The sequence below is a fragment of the Eumetopias jubatus genome, unplaced genomic scaffold (genome assembly GCF_037043125.1).
Source record: "Eumetopias jubatus isolate StellerSeaLion01/CBP00866 unplaced genomic scaffold, mEumJub1_p1.0 scaffold_14, whole genome shotgun sequence".
Taxonomy (NCBI): Eukaryota; Metazoa; Chordata; class Mammalia; order Carnivora; family Otariidae; genus Eumetopias; species Eumetopias jubatus.
In genome coordinates this window covers 24,073,858-24,098,247 of record NW_028274820.1, presented here as the reverse complement: position 1 = coordinate 24,098,247, position 24,390 = coordinate 24,073,858, and the positions used below count along the sequence as shown (strand labels likewise).

General features: G+C 41.0%; 1 long non-coding RNA gene across 1 annotated transcript in view; it reads right to left on the bottom strand.

The window, feature by feature from the left end:
• LOC114221681 (uncharacterized) overlaps positions 1 to 24,390 on the bottom strand; it is a 58,885-nt gene that overhangs the window by 13,286 nt on the left and 21,209 nt on the right. The window contains exon 2 of the long non-coding RNA XR_003611790.2: positions 370 to 1,822. This is a non-coding gene — a long non-coding RNA (uncharacterized LOC114221681). The remainder of the gene's footprint in view (positions 1 to 369; positions 1,823 to 24,390) is intronic.

The following is a 24,390-nucleotide window of genomic DNA, read 5'->3' as shown; positions in this document are numbered from 1 at the left end:
TTCCTCTTGGGAAGATGCTCTTCCCCAAGATAGCCACATGACTCTCTCTCCCTCTCCTTCCCAGGTCCTTACCCAAATGATACCTCTCAGGGACACCTTCTCTGGCCACCTGTCTAAAATTGCAACCCCTTGTGGTAGACACGGCTTAGGGTGGCTCCCAATGAGCCATGTCCTTGTAGAATCCTACTCCCAGTGCCCGAGGGCAGAACCCGTTACCTGCTTCCAACAAATAAAATGTAGCAAAGGTAACAGGGTGTCATTTATTGATTAGGTTATATTATATGGCAAGGTATTGGACTGTCACCCCATCATTATCTTACATTATGTAAGACTCCATCGTAGCAGGGTAGAACAAGAGCTTCTCCTTACCAGCTTGAAGAAGTAAGCTGCCATACTGCGAGAAGTTCTCTGGAACTGGGAGGCTTTGAGGATCCAAGGCAGCTTCCAGTGGACAGCCATTAAAAAGCCGTGGCTCTCCGTCATACAAGCATAAGGAACTAAATTCTGCCAACAGCCTGAGTGAGCCTAGAAGAGGATTATTCTCCAGTTAATTCTCCACATGAGAATTCAGCCCAGCTGCACCTTGATTGCAGCCTTGGGGGCCATGAGCAGAGGACCCAGTTAAGCCCAGAGTCCTGGACTCACAGAAACTATGCACAGTAGTGTATATGTTGTTTTAACCTGCTAAGTTTATAGTAAGTTGTTATGCAGAAAAATAGAAAATGAATACATCCCCAAACATTCTCTGTTACCCTTTTCTGTTTATTCTTTTGCTTTAGCACTTTTAGTCATTTAACATTTTCTATTTATACCTTGTTTTTTTGTCTGTGCTCCTCCCTCTACTCTTGAATGTAAGTTCCACTAAGACAGGGATTTTTGTCAAGTTTTTTCCTACCATTATATTCTCAGTGGCTTGAACAATCTCAAAAACGTTTGGTGATTGAATGAGTAAGTGAATGAATGCTAAGTCTTGTTACCTGAGCAGAGGAATTCATTAAGGTCACATGTATCTCAGAGAGGTAAGAAATGAGACGAAAGGTATGTATTGTGTTTAACTTGTTATTATGGAAATGTTCAAGCATTGGTTCAATGTGATATGTTCAAGTAACAGCTTCTTACTAATCTGGCTTATTCCAGGGGTAAATTATAAATTCTTAGAGCAGCATTCTTCAACCTTTTGACTTGACCCACACTAAAAAAGGCATTTCATGGGGTGCCTGGCTGTCTCAGTCAGTGAAGCATGCAACTATTGATCTTGGGGTCGTGAGTTCGAGCCCCAAGTTGGGTGTAGAGATTACTTAAAATTTAAAAAAAAAATACATTTCAGGGGCACCTGGGTGGCTCAGTCGTTAAGCATCTGCCTTTGGCTCAGGTCATGATCCCAGGGTCGTGGGATCGAGCCCCGCATCGGGCTCCCTGCTCAGCGGGAAGCCTGCTTCTCCCTCTCCCACTCCCCCTGCTTGTGTTCCCTCTCTCGCTGTGTCTCTCTCTCTGTCAAATAAATAAATAAAATCTTAAAAAAAAACATTTCACATTGTGTGTCAGTACACACGTATATGCACATGAATAACTGAAACAAAAGTTTCACGAAATAGTACTTATCTTTATAACATGCTCTGATAGTTTCCCATTCCACTTCATTCTGTTGTAGTCCATTTTTTAAAAACTGGATAAAACCCGCTGACAGGTCCTAGAGAAACACTCCCGGCAATTCTCCATAAAGACCAATCCTCTGTGTTGTCAAGCATCTCCCAGGTTTGGATTGCGCTGGGTTTGACATTGTTCTTCTGGGTGAATATGGCAAGGGCATCCCATGTGCTGCCTGGAACGCAGAACCATGTGCCTTAGCAGATAGGAGGAGAGCTTGAGGGGCAGGGCTGGCATTTTCTTGGGAAGCTGCAAATGAGTGTGCCTGGCTTGAGCGTGACCACCCTCTGCTTACAGCTGAGCCACAGGAATACCACAGGGCAGAAGCTCACCATCATGTTTGTATGAGTGTTCCTACATTTCAGAGACTCTACAAAATCCAAATGACTGTTACAACTAATCTTTAATCACGGGCATGTCTCAGATGTCTAAACGGTCCCTGAGTCACTGGCCTTTGGTACTTGAGTTCCTGACTGTAAAGTGGTTTTCAAAATCACTAAAACATTAGCTATCTTACATGGTTCCAAATGGCACAACTCGTGAAGCTAATGAAAAATTATGGCAAAGCACTTTTCATATAGCATGAACTAATCAGTGTGCCTAGAAAAGCCAATGTTGATGAAGTCCCATTAAGTTATGGCATAAAATGCCACCTGCAGGTAAAAATCTGGGTCTAATTTGCCTTTTTGCAAGGAGCTTTCTATTTATTTGAATGTGAAATGAATCCCCAGGATGGGTGGCTGATGAAGATGCTGCCCCTTCAAGACTGATTTGATTTTAAATGTATTTGTTCTTTTGTTTAAGCATGTGGTTCAAGAGAAATTTTTTAAATCCCTTCTTAATTAGCTCAGCAGGGCAGCCAGAAGGAGGAAAATGCCTGATACCTTACTCCCTTGCTGTTCCTACGCCCACCACTCTGCTTGAGGGTTAAGGGGCCAGGGTAAAGAAAGCAAAGGTACCAGTAGACAAAGAGCACACAGAGATCAAGAGTAAATGAAGGTTATCTGGAATGTTTCTTTTTGGCTCCCCTCCCTTACCTGTCCTGTGGGCTTGGCCCTGTTTGCTGTGATTGTTTAGCTAGGGTCAGATGGCCTCATTTCTCTTCACTTTTGTTTCCATTAAAGCATTCCTGCCGTGTTTTTCCCTCCTGTGTGATAATACTAAATTTAATGGATTTCGCTAAGGTAACACTTTCTGTCACCATGAGAAGGCAACAGCCAAATTCAGAATGTAGGAAAATCTATGGAACAAATGACCCGAGTTTTCTACCATATGCGTATCATGGGGGCTGGTAGGGGGTAGGAGATAAAGGTGTGTCAGGAAGAGAGGAGGAGTTGTAAAATAAAAGCGATAAGGGGCATTATTAATCAAGTTCAGTTTGTCTCAAAGTAGACACAAGAGTGTAATGAACTTCTGACTGCCCATCACCCAGCTCCAACATGTATCAATATTTTGCTCTTCTTGTTTCAGTTATGCACTTCGATGATTTATTTGTGTGTTTTGTGAAGGACTTTAAAACAAAACCCAGAGTTCATATTATTTCACCCAGAAATACACTTTGGCAAATTTTGAGCCTTTAAAGAGGACTCTGCTGGAAATACCCCATGCCTCTAAATGAGGGTTTGCTCTAAGAACATTATTGCCATTTCTAAAAACACATTGTTCTACACAAACTTTCAGGATAAAATTCCTTCTGGACTTAGCATAGGAGAAAGGCCACAATTTCTCACCGGAACATGGAAAATTCAGTACACTGTCAAATTTTTCTTTATACAAAACTCACAAGGAACCTTTAAGACAAATCTCTGGCCAATCATGGCATCTGTCTACACTCTATAATATGAAATTTTGTGTTAACGTCATTTCCAGCTCTAATAGGTCCCTCTCCTTGCTGTTGCTTTCTCTTTCTCATCTGCTGCAAATCTGGGTTGCTTTACTGTATTTGTATACCCCTGTAAGCAGACGTGTGCCGGGGAATGTTTCACAACTGGTTCTCCAGAGAAAAAAAATGCGTATACAAACACAAACTTATTACAAATTTTGCTGCTATGAATGATGTCCCACCCATAAGCAAATCATAGTAGAATGCACAATACTCTTTATTATTGTAAATTTCGTGCAGCCAAATGATTCTCATAGAAAGCTTTGTGATTTTTGTCAAACTCTTTATCCATAGCTAACCTATGGTTGCAATCGGTCAAGAATAGTTCAAACATGAATGTTGGTTCATATTTTTATTTACTTTAACAAGGAAGATGAAAGTAAAACAATAAAAACCTGTGTTATGGATTAGAACTTCACTTTTTCCTCCTGATGTGAGCGACCTTTTGCTAAACTGGTTATTTGTTTTCAAATATTGGAAGAATATTTGCTCAGGAATTTGTGTGTGTGTGTGCTGATCAGAATATGACTATAGACATGACACACTTTAAGTGTACTCTGTACTGTTATCATTCTATCCACTCCTTTACGAATGTAGAAAATAAAACAATAAATGAAACCTTGCTTTGTAGTGTTTTCCCATTCCCATGTTGTAAATACTCCCACCATGGTCAATTTCAAGGTGCCAACATGGGGGTGCTGAATGTGGATTTAGGAAGGGATGTGCAGAGATGCCTGAGTGGCTCAGTTGGTTAAGCATTTGCCTTCAGCTCAGGTTGTGATCCCAGGGTCCTGGTATTTGAGTCCCACATTGGGCTCCCGGCTCAGTGGGGAGCCTGCTTCTCCCTCTGCCTGCCCCTCCCCTTGCTTGTGCTCTCTCTCTCTCTCTCTCTCTGACAAATAAATAAATAAATCAAAAAAAAAAAAAAAGGAAGAGATGTGCATTAGGGACACCATTCTGCAGCATTTTCATCATGCAGGTACAACGGACATAAATAACCTCAACAATGTAAGAAATGGTGAAACAGAATTAAAAGGTGATGAATTTGAGTATTTATTACTTTTATTTTTAATATAATTATTTAATTGTAAATTTCTAGATTTTAATTTTTATTTTTGTTTAATTTTGTTTAATTTTAATTTTTATTAATGGCTTTTTAACAAACAACTTGCAAGATCCCTAGAAATTTAACAATAAATTTCTCATAAGCCAACACAAGAAGACTCCAACATACCACGTCTGTAAGCCAGATAAAATAATTTTGGAACTAGGTGGGCATGAAAAATGAATAGATAAACACACTTGTAGGGGTTCCTTTTATGGTAGGATTATGGATTGCTATAATAAAATCCCCCTGTGAAAATACTAGATCCTGGATTAATGATAACAAACATACTTTTTAAAGTATTGCCAAAATATTTATAATAGCCAAGACATGAAAACAATCTAAGTGTCTATTGATGAATGGATAAAGAAAATGTGGTGTGTGTGTGTGTATGCGTGTGTGTGTGTATGGGTGTGTGTATTTGTAATGGAATATTATTCAGCCATAGAAAAGAAGGAAATCCTGCCATTTGCAACAACATAGATGGACCTAGAAAGCATTGTCAGGCAGAGAAAGACAAATACTGCATGATCTCACCTCTATGTGAAATCTAAAAAAACCCAACCTGGGGCGCCTGGGTGGCTCAGTCGTTAAGCGTCTGCCTTCGGCTGGGGTCATGATCCCAGGATGGAGCCCCGCATCGGGCTCCTGGCTCGGCCGGAAGCCGGCTCCTCCCTCTCCCACTCCCCCTGCTTGTGTTCCCTCTCTCGCTGTGTCTCTCTCTGTCAAATAAATAAATAAAATCTTTAAAAAGAAAGAAAAAGAGAGAAAGAAAGAAAGAAAGAAAGAAAGAAAGAAAGAAAGAAAGAAAGAAAGAAAGAAAGAGAAAGAGAAAGAAAGAGAAAGAAAGAGAGAAAGAAAAAGAAAGAGAGAAAGAAAGAAAGAAAGAAAAAGAAAGAAAGAAAGAAAGAAAGAAAGAAAGAAAGAAAGAAAGAAAGAAAGAAAGAAAGAAAGAAAGAAAGAAAGAAAGAAAGAAAGAAAGAAAGAAAGAAAGAAAAAGAAAGAAAGAAAAAAACCCAACTCATAGAAACAGAGACTGGATTGCTGGTTGCCAAAAGGCAAGGGCGGGGGCGCTGGTGAGCAGGGGAGTTGGAATTGGGTGAAGGTGGTCAAAAGGTACAAATTTCCAGTTATAAAATAAATAAGTTCTGGGGATGTGATGTACAGCTTGGTGACTACAGTTAACAATACCGTTTTATATATTTGAAAGTCGCTAAGAGTAAATGCTAAAAGTTCTCATCACAAAGAAAAAATACCTTTGTCACTACGTGAGGCGATGGATGTTAAACTTAGCAATCATTCCATAATATAAACGTATATCAAGTCATTATGCTATACACCTTAAACATATGCAGTGTTATCTGTCACTTATATCTCAATAAAACTGGGAAAGAAATAAAATTAAGTATTGCTGAGCTAAAATGAAAATATGGGAAATCACTCAGGTTCAAGGAGCAGAATATCAGCAAAGAGCTAAAACCAAGGCAGTAAACAGTAAATAGAAAACAAAAACAAAAATGACCCCTAAACCAAAACCAAACAGAGCAAAATCACTGTTTTCCCTATGTGGGTTAATGCTTCTACCTGCGCAAAGAATTGTAGAGATTTGGCCTATGCAGAGTTGGGGGGGGAGGGGGAAGTGAACCTAAGACTCTGGCACTGAGCCAGGACCCTAAGGAGGAGTACACCTTGTGAGAAAGGTAAGACAGAAAAATAATTCACCTCCCAGCAAAGGAAGCCTATCCAGAATTTGAACTCTCTCCATCCAAACTGTAGGGGGAAAAATGGTGAATAATATTTTCTCAGAATCTGCATCCTTAGGCCCTATTTCACCCTGGGCTGGAGATTACATTTACCTAACCCATGCTATCATGCTTTAGGATAAACATTAAAACAAGAGGATCTGCTGGGGACAGCCACCGGGTTAACTCTGCACTCTTCTCTCCCAACTCAAGCTGTTCAGTCCCCTCCCAACTGGAACCTGCACAGTTGTCACCTCCTGAGGCTGCAGGAACCCTTGCCCCACTGCTGGCGCCACGCCTCCTGGACCTGCCCCCTCACCCAGAGCAAGACCCAAGAGCCAGGGACAAGCCTGGGACACCTGGGAGAAGGGGGCGCTATCCTGGAAGGCTTCCTGGAGGAGCTGAAAGCAAAGGATGAAATCAGCACTCCCTCTAGGCAGAACTTAGGATTTTCATTTGGCCTAACTTTCTTCTTTTCATAATGATTACTTTCTTACTAATCGCGTGTAGCACTCCTTCCCCCAGCTCATACCCCTCTGGCTGTGACCCTGCTCTCCTCTAGAACAAACTGTGGCTCTCCCTGACAGGCACAATTACTCCAAAGCCCTCAGATCTTGCACAGATGCCCTTCCTTTCAGGCCTCTTTCACACCCACTCCACCTGCTGCAAACAGCTCCCACAGAGGGTCTCATCACCATCCCCTGAACCCAGCAAGAATGTGCAGAGATGCTCAAAGAAAACTGGATTACCTGGTATCTACTACCCCTGTCACGGCAAACCCACTCCCCTGAGCTATGTGGCAGCTAACAGTATGCCCCACCCCTCTGAAAAACAAAACCAATGCAACATCTAAGCGCTCCAGACTTCGTGTTTTATTTTTCTATCGTACTCTCCCTCCCCAAGCATCGATAACCTGTGAGGGTACTGCTGCTTACATGGGTGAATGCATACAGCATGAACTCTTACAGCACAGGAGGGAACCCGCCCAAATGTGCTCATGTGTTCCCAAAAGACTGGTCTCTTCTCTTCCCTTATTCACTCTCCCTCTACTTAGGGACTGTAAAAGTTAAAAAAATAAAATAAAATAAAGTGGTGCCGGGTTGGTAGCACCACGTGCTGCCCGAGCAGAAGTAAGCACAATTCTCTGGAAGAACAAATTAAGTTCAATCAAACAGGATCCCTCGGGTAAAAATTACCAAATACAGAAGGAAATAAATCAACATAGGTGGGAGTCAGGAGTAACAATACACAAAAGATTTCCATCCCGAAGAACCCCAGATATCAGAGCTACTGGAAACAAAATCACAACACATGAAATGTTTAAAGGAAAAGATGGAATCAGAAAAGGATCGAGAAACAGAAAACAGGAAGATTTGAAAGTGATTCCTAAGAAATTTTTAGAAAAGAAAAATATTAAAAATAAAAACAAGGGAAAAAAATAAAATAAAATAAAAACAAGGGGTGCCTGGGTGGCTCAGTCAGTAAAGCGTCTGACTTCAGTTCGGGTCATGATGTCAGGGTCCTGGGATCGAGCCCCGCATTGGGCTCCCTGCTCCCGGGGAGTCTGCTTGTCTCTCTCACTGTGCCCCTCTCGCCACTCATGCTCTCGAGGGCTCTCGCTCTCTCTCTCAAATAATTTAATAAAACCTTTAAAAAAAGAAAACTAAAAACAAGAGTGGGTTAAACCGAAGATTAGATATACTGAAAAAAGCAATAGCAAAACAGGAAGACAGATCCAAAGAAATTATCCAAAATTAAGCACACAGAGTCACGGAAACAGAAAAATCTGAAAGTGAAAAGGGAGGAAAGATAGAATGAGCAGGTTTAATAACTGTCTAATTTGAAAGGAAAGAGTCGAGGAAGTGTAAAGACATAGCAGTTGAGAGTTTTAAAAATTCACGAGACATTAATACACAGAGAAGAAGCACATAGATAAATAAAAAGAGATGCCCACCTGGGCATGTTGTAGTAACTCTAGACACAAGAAAGAGAGAGACGATACCCAAAGCCGGCAGAGAAGACAGACAACTTGGTTACAAGCCATGGCAATTAGACCACTAGCCCACGAGCCAACACTGGAAGCCACAGAAGGGTGGGAAAATCTCTCCTGAGAGAAAATAACTATCAACCCAGAATCACGCATCCAGCAAAATGTCTTTCGGGAAGACACGTGAAATAACCAAACAGAGATTTTACCACCAACAGGACCTGCACTCAGGAAGGGTTATACTTCAGAAAAAAAAGGCAGGTCTGAGAAAGGACTAGGAGTAAAGAAATTCGTAAACATGGAAGTAAAATAAACACTAACTTGGAAGTAAGGAGAGGGCGATCTGCGTGAAAGAGGTTGAATGTTCTTATGTTGACAGGAAAGGAATTACGATATGATTAAATAGTAGTTTGATCAGCTAAGTACACACGTTAAGATTTTGAAGACTAACAGTAAAAAAAAAAAAAAATAGAAATAGAGGGTATAGCTTCCCAACCCGTGAATAGGGGGAAACGGAATAAGAAAAGCAAACAAGCAAACAAAGAAAGGCAATCCATCCCAAAAAAGGTCAGAAAGATGAGGAAAAGGAGCTGTGAATTTAAATGGTGACATTTAGGATAGTCACCAGAAGGAAGGGAATGATTTGTGGCATTTGAAAGAGGATTCCTTCCCTTGACTCGTGTGCACCTGCCCCTCTGCCCCCTCCAGCCAGGCTGTTTCCAAGTGCAGTAGCCTCCTGGCAGGTGAGTGGGCGAGTGGGAGCAAAGAGAGGGCAGGCAGGATGCCCAAGCTCTAGACACCCCTTCTCAGAGAAGATAGAGGCTCTGCCCCTTGGGTTCTAAATCCGTAGCCCGTCAGGATCGCCCATGCAATTCTGGCTCAGTTGGATTCTCCCTCTCCCAGCTGCCTCCCCCAAGTCTTTGGTTGCAGTGACAGGAAGGGTCTCTTTACAGCTAGGGTTCCTGCAGCCCAACGACATGAAATGGATGGGCCTGGACAGAGTTGAGTGGCCTGAGTGCTCATCCCCGCCACACCCCTTGTGACTGTGTAAACTTGGGACCCGGGTCATCTCTGCAGTTATCGTCGTGGTCTGTGCAAATGAGGAGGTTGAACCAGACAATCAGCCAGATCCTTTACAGCTCTAATATCCCTTGATTATGCTCCTCATTAAATATGCATCAGATACATTCAGTTGTAAGCTTTATTTTCTGATAATATTAAACTCTGCTCTTTGTGCAGAGCCCTTATAACTTGCTGCTTATATAACATGTTCACTTGCCACAAAACACAAGACGAGTATTCCCTCTTGTAGCCTTGTATTCCGTTATTGCCTTTCTTAATATCCCTTTTCTAGGGCCTCAAGTGAGAAGATCTTAAAAAAAATAAAAAAGGAAAAAGGAAAAAAAAAAACCCTCAGTGACTCTGCTTCACTTTGATATATTTCCTTGTGCCTTTTCTCGTGTATTCAGGTGCATCACCTGTCGAGTTGGCTCAGATCTTAAGTCCTCCACTACAGGGACATAATGGACTTTTATCTGTCTGGATAAAGAAGCCAAGTCCTACTGACAGTGCACTATTAAGAGTTCAAATGACCTTTCAGTAGCTAAATTAAATGGTCATTGTCCACCATGATGCTACTTGATTTAAGTGATGCTTTTGATGTGATTAATCACAGAGTATTGCTTCACTAACTGTCCTCATTAAACTTTCAAGGCTCTGGACTCCAGCCTCTAGTGTGTTTAATCCTGTCTACACCTTTCACTCAGACAGGTTTAGTGCCCATCATTCTCATGCAGAGGGCACCCCAAAGCCTAATGCTCCCAGTTACTCTCCTTACTTATCACCTCTCACACTTAAAGGTATCCACCTGTTTCACTAGAACAACAGTTGAGAAATGAAGCCTCCTTGACTGCCCATTCAACCCCCTGCCAGCCTGCTTCCTTGTTTGTGGGTGTTGTGCTCAGATGAATGGCCCAGGTGCCTCAACATTCAGAGTTGGAGACTAGGATACTAACTTCTCATCCCCACCGTCCTGGTTTCTTCTCCAGACAGGCGAGAACTCCTGGGGGTGTTCACAGAATTCTCATCTCAATCTGATCGCCAGCACCTTGTGCATTCTCAGCCAAACCACTCATCCACTAGGCACCCAGGGCCATTAGAATAATCCTCACCTCTTAGCATTACTGTGTCAAGAGCATTTAATACTTGCAACACTGCCAAGAGGTTCGATATTCAGCTGGTTGGCACCCGTAAGTCCTAATGAGTGATTTATAATCTACATCCACTCATTGGTCTGTGCCTATGCTACACCAGCTGTGAAATGTATTAAATGCGACCTGGAGGTAGATGCTACTCACAGTTTCTAGATGAAGAGAGTGAGGCTCCAAGTTGTGTGGGTAGAGGGATAGGCAGAAGTGAGGTGTCCCTGGAGCCAGAGGGGTACAGCAACCTCCTGGTCATGGTCAAGACAGTAGCTCTTTGGCAGCCCTGTTCTATTATGTGGTCTGGAAGGTTGCTCCTACATGCTTGACCTAGAGCTTATTTCTTCAAATTCTTCTAATTCTATAAAATGGAGGCAATAATAAAGGGCACTGCAGGTTCCCTTCTATCAATATCCTGGAAATAAAATAACAGATCATAAAGTATTTTGAAGGCATTAGGGAAAAAAGAGCCACATTTAAGACAATATTCTCTATTACACTGCATATATTACTATGTCAGGATTAATCACCTCTCCTCCTTACTGTAGTTGTTTGAAAACATCAGATCTATGCTCCCTTGAGAAAAGCGCACTGTCTTATTCAACTTGGTATCTAGAAATTCCATCTTGTCCTCTTTAGGATCCCCCAGTGTCTAGAACTACAGTGGCTACAGTGTGGTCAGCACTTAATAAATATTTGTAACTGAAAGAAAGAACGAATGAAGGAATGAATAAATGAATGGCAGAATCTACCACAATGCCACACACAGAGCAGTGAATCAGTGTTGCAGAAACGGATGCTACATATGGATATCTCCTGTAAACTCTTAGAGAGCCCCAGTGGAGAAATGTTTTTACCCTATGAAAAAGCTTAGAAAGAGAATCAGCAATAACGAAGCTCTGAATGAGAGTCAGAGGTGGGAAGGAACTTGATTTGGTAAGGTTAGTAGACAGCAAGCAGTGAAGAAGATGGTCAGAGTAGGGAGGGATGTTTTCAAAATGTGCTCTTCAGATACCTCGCACCACAATTAACTGGAAACTTCTTTAACATGCAGATTCCTGTGCCCCAACCCAAGACACACATAATCACATAGCCTGTTTAAGAAGCAGCTTCCCCCTCATGACCCTGGTGGTCCTCACCCATTCTAGTTTGAGAACTTGCGTATCATTTGCTGGCTGTGAAGATAATGCTTCAGCTGTAGAGCTGGAAATGTCACCTCTGCTAACCATGAGGGTTGAGAGGAGAGACAAAGTGAAGCATTTGGAGCCTGGATATTGATCTCGTCTCTGCAGACACAGACCTCCAGGGACTTAAGGGAGAACTAAAGACAGAGTTAGCAGGAAGTGTGTCAGTTAGATTGTTTTCAGCTCCAAATACCAGAAAGTCCACTTTAAAGTGTTCAGTTAGCAAACACATAGTTTTGCCAAACTAAAAGTCCACAGGAGGGTCAAGCCGCAGGACTGGCATACACAAAGACCATCTCCAGATCCTCTCTGCTGCCATTAACCCCTTAAGGACATGGTCACTGATTAGGGTCATAGCATCTAAGCCCAGAGCGTTAGAGACCCTAGGCAATCTCAAGTGGCATTGGGTGAGAAGCTTCCTTATTTTTAAACTTAAACATTGCCCACTGCATCTTCACAAGTGGGTTTCCCTTTTGGTTCTGAAAAAAACATAGTTTCTAGTTAGGCCACATGTCTAGTTAGACTGCTACATAACCACCATGACTTCAGCCCTGTTCTCCTCAAACCTCAATCTGGTTCATTAGTTTGGTCTCTCTATTTGAAGAAACCAAGAAACCTTACTGAAAAGATGAATCAGAGCAAACTGAGTGTGGCATCAAATCCTGAAGTGATCCTAGTACTCCTACATGCAACATCTGCTAATTTCAAAATGAAGTCACTCTTTAAGGCAGGATCAGTAAGATTCGAGGATTATCAATGAATTTGGTTATTCTGTAGTGTACACATGGTTATTATATAGAGCATCATTTCTCAGCTCTTCCAGTATAATTTTGTTAGTGGAGATATAAACATATTTATCATTTATTTTATAATTTAACAAATATTTACTGAGAAATGAAACCCAAAGCAAGCAGAAGGAAGGAAACAATAAGGATTAGAGCAGAAATTAATGGAAGAGAGAACAGACATTCCATAGAGGACATCAATAAAACTAAAACTTGGTTCTTTGATAAGATCAACATAACTGACAGACTTTTAACTATCAAAAAGAGAGAACTCCAATTACTAAAATAAGAATGAAATAAAAAGGACTAAAAAAGAATGCTATAAGCAACTTAGATGAAATGGACAAATTTCTAGAAAGACACTACTGAAATTGACTCAAAAAGAAATAGAAAATCTGAATAGACCTATACTAAGTAGGGATTAAATTAGAAATTTGAAAACTACCTACAAAGAAAGTCCTGACCTAGATGGCTTCATTGGTGACTTCTACCAAACTTTTAAAGAATAATTACTACCAATTCTTCACAAACTCTTCCAAAAAATAGAAGAGGAAACAATTCTCATCTTATTCTATGCACCTGATGCCATACCAGACAAAAAAAATCAAAAGAAAACTATAAATCAATGTGTCTTATAAATAGATGATATAGATAGATGCAAAACTCAACAAAATGCTAGCAAATAGAATCCAGCAATATATAAAAAGCATACATCATGACTGAGATTTATCCCCAAAATACAAGACTACTTTAACATCTGAAAAACATCCATTAGTGTAACGTACCATATCAATAGAATAAAGGAGGAGAAAACACACAATCAACTCAATAGGCACAGAGAAAACATATGACAAAATTCAACACTACTCATGATTAAATAAAACAAACAGACTACATTTAAGAAAAATCAAACTAGGAATGTAAGGAAACACCCTCAATCTAATAAAGGGTATCTACGAATAAAACCACAACTAGCATCATATTAATGGTGAAAAACTGAATGCTTTCCACCTAAGACCAAGTACAAAACAAAGAAGTCTGTTTTTTGATGCCAACATTGTACTAGGAGTTGTAGCCAGGGCAGTTAGACAAGAAAAAGAAAGAAAAGACATCTAAATTGGAAAAGAAGAAATAAAACTATCTCTTTTTGCAGATGACATGACCTTGTGTACAGGAAATCTTAAAGACACCACTAAAATTCTACTGGAATTGGTAAACAAGTTCAGCAAGGTTATAAGATGTAAGATCAATATATGAAAATCAATTGTATATTTACAGTAGTAATAAAATAAAAATAAAAATAAGAAAATTTCATTTACTGTTTAAAAAGAATAAAATATTTAGGTTAAATTTAACAAAAAAGTGCAAAACTTATACTCTGAAAACTACAAAACATTATTGAAAGGAATTAAAAAGATCTAAATAAATGGAAAGAAATATAATATTGTTAAGATGGCAATATTTCCCAAATTGATCTATTTTTTCAACAAATTTCTATCAAAATCTCAGTTGGCTTCTTTGCAGAAATTGACAAGCTGATCCTAAATTTATACGGCAATTCAAGGGACCCAGAAGAGCCAAAACTATCTTGAAAAACAGAAAGAAGACTCACACTTCCCAATTGCAAAAATCACTGCAAAGCTACAGTAATTAAGACCATGTAGTACTGGAACAATGGTAGACATATAGATAAATGGAATAGAATTGAGAATCCAGAAAGAGACCCACCCAGTTACAGTCAACTGATTTTCGACAAGGGTGCCAGGGTAATTCAATAGGAAAAGAATAGTGTTTTCAGCAAATGGTACTGGATATCCTCATGCAAAAGGATGAGGTTGGACCCCTACCTTACAACTATACATTAAAATGAACTAAAAATGGATCAAGACCTAAATATAAGAACTAAAACTATAAAACTCTTTAAAAAGAACTTAGGCACAAATCTTTGTAACCTTGGATTAGGCAATGGTTTCTTAAATATAATAACAAAAGCACAAGCAACAAAAGAGAGATAAATTGGACTGGCTTATTAATTGGGCAGGACTTTGGTGACCTTGATGAGAATAGTTTTGGAGAAAGGAAGGGGAGAAAGGTAATAAGGATTGTATATGGAAATGGCATTGGGCATACAGAGAATGCAAGAGATACGGCAGGGGATGAATCATGAAGACTTGGCAAGAGATAAGATTTTTTTCTTGAAGTACAAGAAAAAATGAAAAGTCAATAAGCCATATAGAACTACTTAACAAAAATACTTTGTATTCTGATTTGGTTTGCCAAGTGTGCAACCTCTCTAGTTCTGTAGAAAAAAAATGTGGTTTCAGTAATAAATGTGTACTATAACAAATATATATATAATCCCACTTTAGCGTACACACACACACATAGAAATAAGACAGAAAATACATAAAACATAGGGTGCCTGGGTGGCTCTGTTGTAAAGCGTCTGCCTTTGGCTCAGGTCATGATCCCAGGGCCCTGGGATTGAGCCCCACGTCGGGCTCCCTGCTCCGTGGGAAGCCTGCTTCTCCCTCTCCCACTCCCCCTGCTTGTGTTCCCTCTCTCGCTGTGTCTCTGTCAAATAAATAAAATCTTTAAAAAAAAAAAGAAAATACACAAATTTTATAGGGTTTCTTCCTGATGAGGAGATAAAAGATAATTTTTATTTTCTTCTTTATAGTTTTAAATAAGAAAAAAAATTTTAGAGAAAACAAACAGTTGTTTAAATTTCATAATATATAATAGGAATAGAAAAAGAATAGCTTTTTCTCTCCCATCATCTTCCCTCCCTCATCTCCTTGCCCAGATCCTTCCTTTGCTGAGCAATCGCAGGTAGGCCTAACCTCTTTTTCTACAGGCTTGGTTCAGGAAAGTTTAACCCTCACACACAAAGTAGGAAGGGGGAAGTCCCACACTTTTCTGAGGAAGGCAGGGTTGTGTAAGGGTGAAGAGCAACCCCAGAGTTCCTAACCAGGCTCTGCCCCTCACCTGTGACTGGCCTAGAGGGAGGACAAATGCAATCTTCCTAACTGTAGTTTCCGCGGGTGCAGTGGGCTCATTGTACAGGGGTCTTTTGATGATAACATGAGCTAATGCCTGTAGATGGGTTAGCACAGTGCACACAGTAAAAGTTGGCTGGTACCACTATTATTTTATTTTATCTGCATGAGATTATGAGTTTGACAGTTTTCAAAGGGCAGCAAAAATCTCTGAATGTTAGAGTACCTGTACTCAGAGACAAACTACCAGAATGTAGAGTTTTAACAATACCCTGTACCTGACCTTACCTGATCTACACAGAAGACTAATCGAGCCCTTCAAATGTCACTCGCAGGCTGCTCTTCCCGGAAGTTCACATGCCTTTAATCATGCATCACAATAGGAGACTTGATCAAAGTCATGAACAGCTTGGGAGCTGAAATCGCAGGAGAATTACAGCCGCTAAGATGACTTGAGACTTTAAATCTTACTATTTAAAAAACTGCTCAAACTTTAAAAGTTTAAGGAATCCAAAGAAACAAAAAAAAAGGAAATGTAATTTTTTTAATATTAGCAAGGGAACTCAGAAAACCATAGCCTGTAGACCCATAAAACTTGTGCCAACGGAGACAGGGGCTCCCCATCAAAATGGCAAATGCAGGGTAGACTGAAGCATGACAAGAAGTCATCTTAGGAATGAGCAAGTCCCATGCTTTCATTTAATAGAAAGGTCGGGAGCAACTTCAGCCCCTGGCTCATGTTCCTTTCTGCTCCGGCTTCTCTCCGACAGCTGACCCGCACTGATGAGCAGCCCTAGGGTCGCGTTGTGGTCAGACCTCAACCACACAGCCTCCCCTCAGGGACTCCCGGCTTCCCAGACTCCTAAGGACCACAGTTGCTAGAATTCCTCAACAGCTGGGAAAGTGGAAGGGAAAGAACCCAACAGCAAGCCTTCTGGGTTTTTTTTCCCAGTTTTTTAACCAGGCCCATTAAATGAAAAGCAAAGGAGCAATTCCTATAGGAAGGGTCAAGGACAGAGAAGAAATAAGAGCTTCCCGGCCCAAAATTCTGCCCAGAACAAAAGCTCTGCTCTCCATTCAAAGGCCTCCACTAGGCAGCTCCAAATCACTCTTCTCAACTTACTCCAAGGGATTCTTTTTCTGAATGACTATTACTCGTCTCCCGGATACATTTTATCCCCATTAGCGCCACCCCCCACCCCAAGTGCCATTGTCCTGCCTGTTTCCATCTATCAAAATCCTGCTTATCCTTGAAAACCCAGTTCAAATCACTCACTGCTCTCCGTGAATTCATCCCAGATCAGCCCAAAGAGGAAGTGGTGTCTCTCCTTTGAAATGGAAAGAGAGTCACTTGTTAAACAGCTTCTAGAACCCTCTAATAAGGAATACTTTGACAGGAGGTTCATTGTTAAATACTGAAGGAGACTGTGAAGCTCCCCCCTACCGCAAGAATAGGAGCTGTGTTATTGTGTTAATATACCCCCTCAGGACTGAGCACAGAGAACGGGTTTCATAATGAACAAGTGAATGAATGAATGAACAAATGAACAAACAAAAGAAAGAAAAAAAAATCAGACCTTCATGTTTTTCAAGAGACTATCAACCCTTTAAACAAAACAGCTCTCCTCTTAATGACAATTTTAACCCAGGCGTGGCTCAAACCATATACTTATGGATCCACAGAAGACCATCAAAATGTGAAGCACATTTGCCATTGACATGAAGTACAACTAATTTTATTATTTCTGTTTTTGCCCCTTCCTTTTCAATAATGAAATAAATCCCAGTCCCAGCAAATGGCAAATTTCTATTCTTTTTTTTTTTTTTTTAAAGATTTTATTTATTTGACAGAGAGAGAGAACAAGTAGGCAGAAGGCAGGCAGAGGGAGAGGGAGAAGCAGGCTCCCTGCTGAGCAGGGAGCCCGATGCGGGACTCGATCCCAGGACCCTGGGATCATGACCTGAGCCGAAGGCAGCCGCTTAACCGGCTGAGCCACCCAGGCACCCCAAATTTCTATTCTTAAAGTGCATTTGGATTTTACTAATTTACTTTGCTTATACATAATTCAAAGGGGGATTTTTATTTCAGTGCTTTATTTGTGCCTTCTAGTTATTATTCCTTCTGGAAACAGCCCTTCACATATATTGGGTCTAAAGCCTACAAAAGGTTTTTGGGGTCTCTCTGTGTGTTTTTAACTTCATTTTCTTAAGCTGGCAAAATGGAAGCATCAGTTTGGGCGATTGCTTTGTGGTAGTGTTCAATTTCTAGGACATTAAGAACCCTAGTGAGGAGTGAGGAGAGGATGAGGGATAAAATGTTGAAATACCAGAACACAGGCTTATGGTTTCTCGGAAAAGAGCTTTTTTGAGCCAAAAGTCTCTAATTGCAGAGGAAATGGCCTTATACAGAGTTTAACAGGCACCTTGTCTTAAATGCCAGGAACTATATTCCCAGGGCCTGAATAAGCATGATTAAAAAAAAAAAAAGAGAGAGAGAGAGAAATCCATCCTACTCCAGCACTGTGATGTCAGGCTCTCTCTATACTGTGGGGGAAACTGTAACGAAAATCTCAGTGACACCGAAACCTCCCAAGACACCAGGCCAAGAACAGAGCTGCCCCAACTATCTTAACTCCCCAGGCTGCCTCCTATCAAGTTGGGCGTAATTACATGCTGCCAGTTTCCTGTACCTCTGTGGGAGCAGAGATAACCAATAAGGAGCTTAGATAAAGTTGATTTTAAAAATAGTATTTACTTGCATGCCCAAGGGCATCAGAAATGGTTTATGAACAGAGGGGAGGGGGGTTGGAAGAAAAGAGGCCAATGGTCAGACATGGAGTGTGGACAATCTACTGAGTAGCATCGCTCCTTGTGAAGAGCCTCCCAAGCTGTCAGGCAATCTGACAATGCCACTCCGGATGTCTTCCCATGCTGCCTTCCCCAACAGCACCCATCTGGTCACCTTTTCACTTAGGCCCTTATCTCTAGCTTTCCAGAGCTTATACAGACGTGCCCAAGTCAGACTTCTTTGTGGCAAACAGGAGGAAGTCATAGACACCAAAGAGAGCTATAATGAGAACCTTCAGGAAGGTGGGAAACAGACTCCAAGAGCAGGTGGGGACAAAGAGAGAATACACAGCAAGAACATAGCCAAACTATGGTCCTCGAACTGTCTTGCTAGAACCGTGCCCCGGGGTGCTAGATGATATTGCTCCAGGCTCACCTCTACTGCTGAAGCCAGCCTGGAAAGTTCTACCTCTCCCTGTGTCTTTGTGTCTACGGCTCTGCTTGGTTAGGCCTAGGCACACACCCATGTCCTGGCTGCCCAGGAGCCTCTGTGGAAGGTGGCTGGGCCCTGTCCTCCACCTAATTTGCAGTTGTCCCCCAATAGGAAGGGTGTTTGGATATTAGGCAGCCAAACCACAATCTCAGGAACCACTTTGCAAGGTCCAGGAACCTAAAGTCTGAGAACTTGTGTACCAGTCCAAAGCCAGAAGTCTTTGGCACCATGGCACAGTTACTGAGATCTAATCTCCTTCTAGAGGAGGCTCTCTCAGGGCTCATGACCTCTGGCTGGACCATAGCACAATTGACTTAAGGGGGCTTGGAGACCAACTGGCCTAACAGCCTAGATGAGGAAATTGAAGTTTCCAGAGATCAAGCCCCTACTTTCCATCCTCTGACCTGATAGGCAGAGTCTGAATTCACTGCATCTCAGTGGAAGTGTACAACTTCTGGCTTGAACTTGCATGGTCATTGTCTATGAATCAGTCTGAGCTTGAATGTCTATGAATCAGTCTGAGCTTGAATGCATTAAAACGTAATGGTTTTACTATCCTCAAAATAGAAACCCAATCTCCCTCCTGACATTTTCCATCTACCATTTTCTTTGCTGAGTTTTTTCTTAGCCTTCTGCTAGGAAAGTCTCTTGTTGAAACAGTTCTGCCTATAATACTCCTGAAGAATATGCCATAACTGCCTGGGGTAAACTGATTAATATTAGCCTAAATCTGGAGCTCTTCTGTGAATGGTTCTGGGGAAAAAAAGAAAAGAAGAAAGAAAAAAAAGAAAGAAAGAAAGAAGGAAGGAAGGAAGGAAGGAAGAAAGGAAGGAAGGAAGGAAGGAAGGAAGGAAGGAAGAAAGAGAAAGAAAGAAAGAAAGAAAGAAAGAAAGAAAGAAAGAAAGAAAGAAAGAAAGAAAGAAAGGGAGGGAGGGAGGGAGGGAGGGAGGAAGGAAGGAAGAAGGGAAGGAAGAAGGGAAGGAAGAAAGAAAGAAAAAGAAAAAGAAAGAAAGAAAGAAGGAAAGAAAGAAAGAAAGAAAGAAAGAAAGAAAGAAAGAAAGAAAGAAAGAAAGAAAGAAAGAAAGAAAGAAAGAAAAAGAAAGAAAGAAAGAAAGAAAAAGAAAGAAAGAAAGGAAGAAAAAGAAAAATCTGGTATTATCCCAAGGATTTGTTAGAAACAAATGCTCAAGAAGGTAGGAGTAAGACAAAATGACATTTCCATTTATAAATCCTTTGAACATTGTAAGACCTAGCTGATTCTCCTGGTGATATCTGTTGTGATTTGCCTAATGATTGAGCCCTTATTTTATTTAATTAATTCAAGAAACATAAACTAGCCTCATTTCAGTAGTGCTTAAAATGCCATTAAGATCCGGGCACTTGGTGGTGAATGGTTGTATTTGTGTTGTAGAAAGTAGAACCTCTATTTGAATTGTGACTAATGCTCTCAAACTAGTCATCTAATGTATTTAAGTATGAGTGGGGAGGGGGAGAAACAAAGGATGTTAAAATGAGCTCATCAAACAGAAGGATGTACCATTTCTGATTGATTTCCAGACTCACTTTCTCACATTTAACATCTCCCTTAATGGCAGTGCCTTTTCTTTCTTAGCAATACACAAAACAATGATGTACTTTAAAATAGAAGGTATCTTAGATTCAATAAAACACTGTCCAGCAAACAACTTGTTCATACGAAATTACTGAGTGATTTATGATTTGGGGGAAAATAGAATGTAGCCTCTTCCTTATACTAATATTTACATGTGGAAAATAAGATTATCCATAATGTCTATGACACAATGGCAATCCCAAAGATTATACTTGCCTTTGCTTCAGTCCACTGTGGCCCACCTAACATTTACTTTCTGGTAAGACCAGATGCTCTAAGACTTACATTATCTTTAACATATCTTACTCGGTCAGAGAAACAGACTGATTTGGTGACTATGACTTCATCAAATATGGCCTTATTAACGAGAGAAAAGTAAAATATGAAAGCTGATCTAGTTATCGATGAATATACAAAAAAGCGAGGCTCTAACTTCCATTGTATGTAGGATCAGTAGACTGATTAGGGTTTTTTTTTTTCCTTCTTTCTCCTTTTAATTAAAAGAAAAAGAATACTCTGATACATTTCAATTTCAACATTAATATGATGATGATTTTCCCTGCTATGAGCACTTCCTATGAGTAAACACATTCAAGCCTCCCAAGGTGATACAAATCATCTCTAGGATCCAAAAGATGAATGTCAAGCTGTTTTCAGCTTCTGTGTTGTTGCTGACACGGGATAAAGACAATTCACAGCTAGTTCAGAGATGAGCAACAAATGGTTGTTGGTTTTACTAAGAGGTTTAATGGGGAACCTGAAGAGTGGGGTTTTGAGTGCAACAGAAATGACTGGGAGGGGAGTAAACTTATTGCATACAACATGATTTAACATGTAATTACAGTGATATTTGTCATTTACTGAGCAATTTCTATTGCCAACATTTCACCCCCATTTTATTTCTGGAACCAAATAAACTACCTGCTTCTACCTGTGAAGATATCAAGCCTCAGAGGGGAGAAGTGCTTCTCCCAGATCTCACTGTTTCTGGGTGAGAGCCAGATTCACACCAGATCCACCTCCTCCCAGGCCCGTTCACACTCTTAACCGCGACCTGATGTTATTGGTGGGTGCTCATGGCTCTTTGTAGGCTTCAAATCGTGACTTTGTTCTGGAACACGTGGACTCTGAGTCAGAAAGAACAGTTCCCGCAGTCTGGGTCAGAGATTTGAGTGCTACCACACTGCCCTGTTCTCAAGAGCACTCTTCATCCAACGGGAGTGTCTCTGGGTGCTGGGCAGACGCTATCCAAACTTGACACCTGAGCTTGCAGGTGCTCGGCAGAGACGAGCCAGAGTCTTGCTGGCACGTGGTGCATGTAGACTAGGTAAACACTTGAGAAGAAGGCTCAGGAGTGAAGGGTCTGCTTCTGAGGCAGTTTGCCTGTGGCTCCCACCGCCACACACACACTTATAGGGATATGCTCCTACACTCCATCTCGCCCCACACTCCCAGAGGTTGGGGGAAAATTCTCTTCTATTTGACCTCTTCTGAAAGCTTGTGAACTGCAAACCTGAACTTAAGCTCCAGAGTCCCCTCTGGGTCTGTCCTAAGAAGCCTGATCATGCTCGTGCAGACAGGATTCCTGCAGCCCTAATGGTACAGCAAAGCGTCCTAAGGCGGGTACACATGCCAGACCCCACTGGGATCCTTCCGGCAGAGTCAAGATAGCATTGGAGTTTCCAGAATGTGGTTCAAGCCAAGGAGTTTTGTGGGCATCAGTCAGGTTCATGCAGTAGGTATATGTTGCATAAACATAATTTGGTGTATGCCAAGAACTTTCACAATTTAGCATGGATGGAATTTTTAAAATTATATTATGAAAGTGGTATGTGTTCACTGCAGAAAATTTGAATAGTAGAGAAGAGTGGACAAAGGAAAATTAAGATCACACATATTTTCACCTCCAGAGACAACTTCTGCTAACTGTTTCGAGTGTTTCTCCCCTGCAGCCCACCCATTTAAGGACACACAAGTGACTCTTGTCCCTTATTGAACCATGAGCATTAGCTGGATCTACAGAAGAGCAGGGGCTTTATAATTAATTCCAAATGCAAATTTGCTTGAATATTCTAGAGCATAATAACCACCTGGCATGTTGCCTTTTCATTTTGATAGTACTGATCTAAATATAGCAGGTAGGTGCTAAGCTGCTTTCTGAAACTATGCCTAAAATGACACTAGTCACAGATATTATTTTTCTGAATAAATAGATTCAGACTCTACGTTTTCACTCAGTCCTTCTGGACAAAAGGGAAAAACACAAGAATGAGTTCCAAAGTGGATTAGTGGAAAGAGCTTTTTACTAGAGGCTGCTACTTCAGGGAGAAGAGAGTATGTCTTGCATACTAATAAGCATTTCTGGTGGAGTGACTAAATCCTTCACCTGTGTGTTCACTCCAATTTGCAGTCCCAGGGAGGCTGGAGGTGATGACTCAACTAAATGTTAAGTCTGATGAGGACTCCATATCAAGAGATCATCCTCTTTGCCTTTTATTGATTTGTAGTCTTTTTGTATCAGCCCTGACTCTACATCTCTGTTACACATCAGGGTTAAAGAAAAGATTCAGGTAGAAGAGAGTTAGATAGATCTGAAAGGAAGCATGAATGTGTTGGCAAGAATTGGAATTACTGACTTCCTGGGAAGGCTCTGAGTACAGCAGACTCTATTCTTGACATAACAAAAATTGGTAAAAGGCTTCAGAGCAAAGATGGAATTTAAACCATGTAGATGAAATACGTGAAAAGCAGTAGGAAAGGATGAAACTCTTCCTAAGAAGAGAATCAGGGACTCAGAAGAAAATGTCAAACTCCCAGCAATGCTGCAATAGCCACATGGTTGTATTTCTTTTTAAAATCATTAACACAAGTAGCTGGGTGATGGACACTGGGGAGGGTATGTGCTATGGTGAGCGTTGTGAATTGTGTAAGACTGATGAATCACAGACCTGTACCTCTGAAACAAATAAAACATTATATGTTAATAAAAATAAATAAATAAATAAAATGGGAAAAAAAATCATTAACACATAACAGACAGAGTTTGCTTCACTTCCTGGCACTTCAAGAGTGCAGACTGAGGTCTGCTCAGCACCCCACTGTGTCCTGAGCTGCCCCTCATTCTAAGTGGTTCTGATGGGACTGCCAGTAGTAATTCCACAGTCACTCCCGCCAAAGGAGTGGGCATATAACCCAATCTGGCCAATCGCGGTTCTCCATGGTCCTGAGGTCCTTGGTTCAAAGGATGATCATGTGACCTGAGTACAGCCAATGAAAGAAAGGGATTGGGCTGCTGGCTCCTGGGAGAGATTGCATCTTTGTTTCTGTCTCTGGGCTCATGATTGCAAAGGTTCATAAGAGCTTACAGCTTCTGGGGGTTATTTTGTGGTTGAACGGAGAACAAAGCAAACAGGAAAGCAGAAGGGAATGAGCAGAAAATGGGAAGGAATACAAGGAAGGAAGAGAAAATAGAGTGAAGCCATGAAGACATTGAACACTTGGATCCAACTGTGTCAGAGCCAGCACTAGCTCAGCTTGGCTTCCCAGGTATACGAGTCAATAAATGCTCTTTGGTGCTTAAGCTAACTTGATGTAGGGTTCTGTCACTTGCAAACAAAGACCTAGAAAATCTTCTGACTCTCATTTTGTAAATATGGAGAAACTAAGTTCCAGCAAGGTGTTGGCCAAGATCAGAGAGTAAAATGAGGTAAGATTCTGGTTCTCCTCACAGTGTATTGCCAATAGACTAACCAGCATACTGAAAATAATCATAAAATCACAGAACTTAGATTCCTTTTCCACACCTCGAAGTGTGATCTGTTAGTCTCTGAGCATCATGAACAGTATCAGCCTTTGTCATAACATTGTGATTTCTGCACTCCAAAAGGACCCTAGGCTCTCAAAATGTCTTCCTTTCAAGCCTACCATAGTGTTTTAATTTTTCCCACCAGTTTCTTTTTCCTCTCA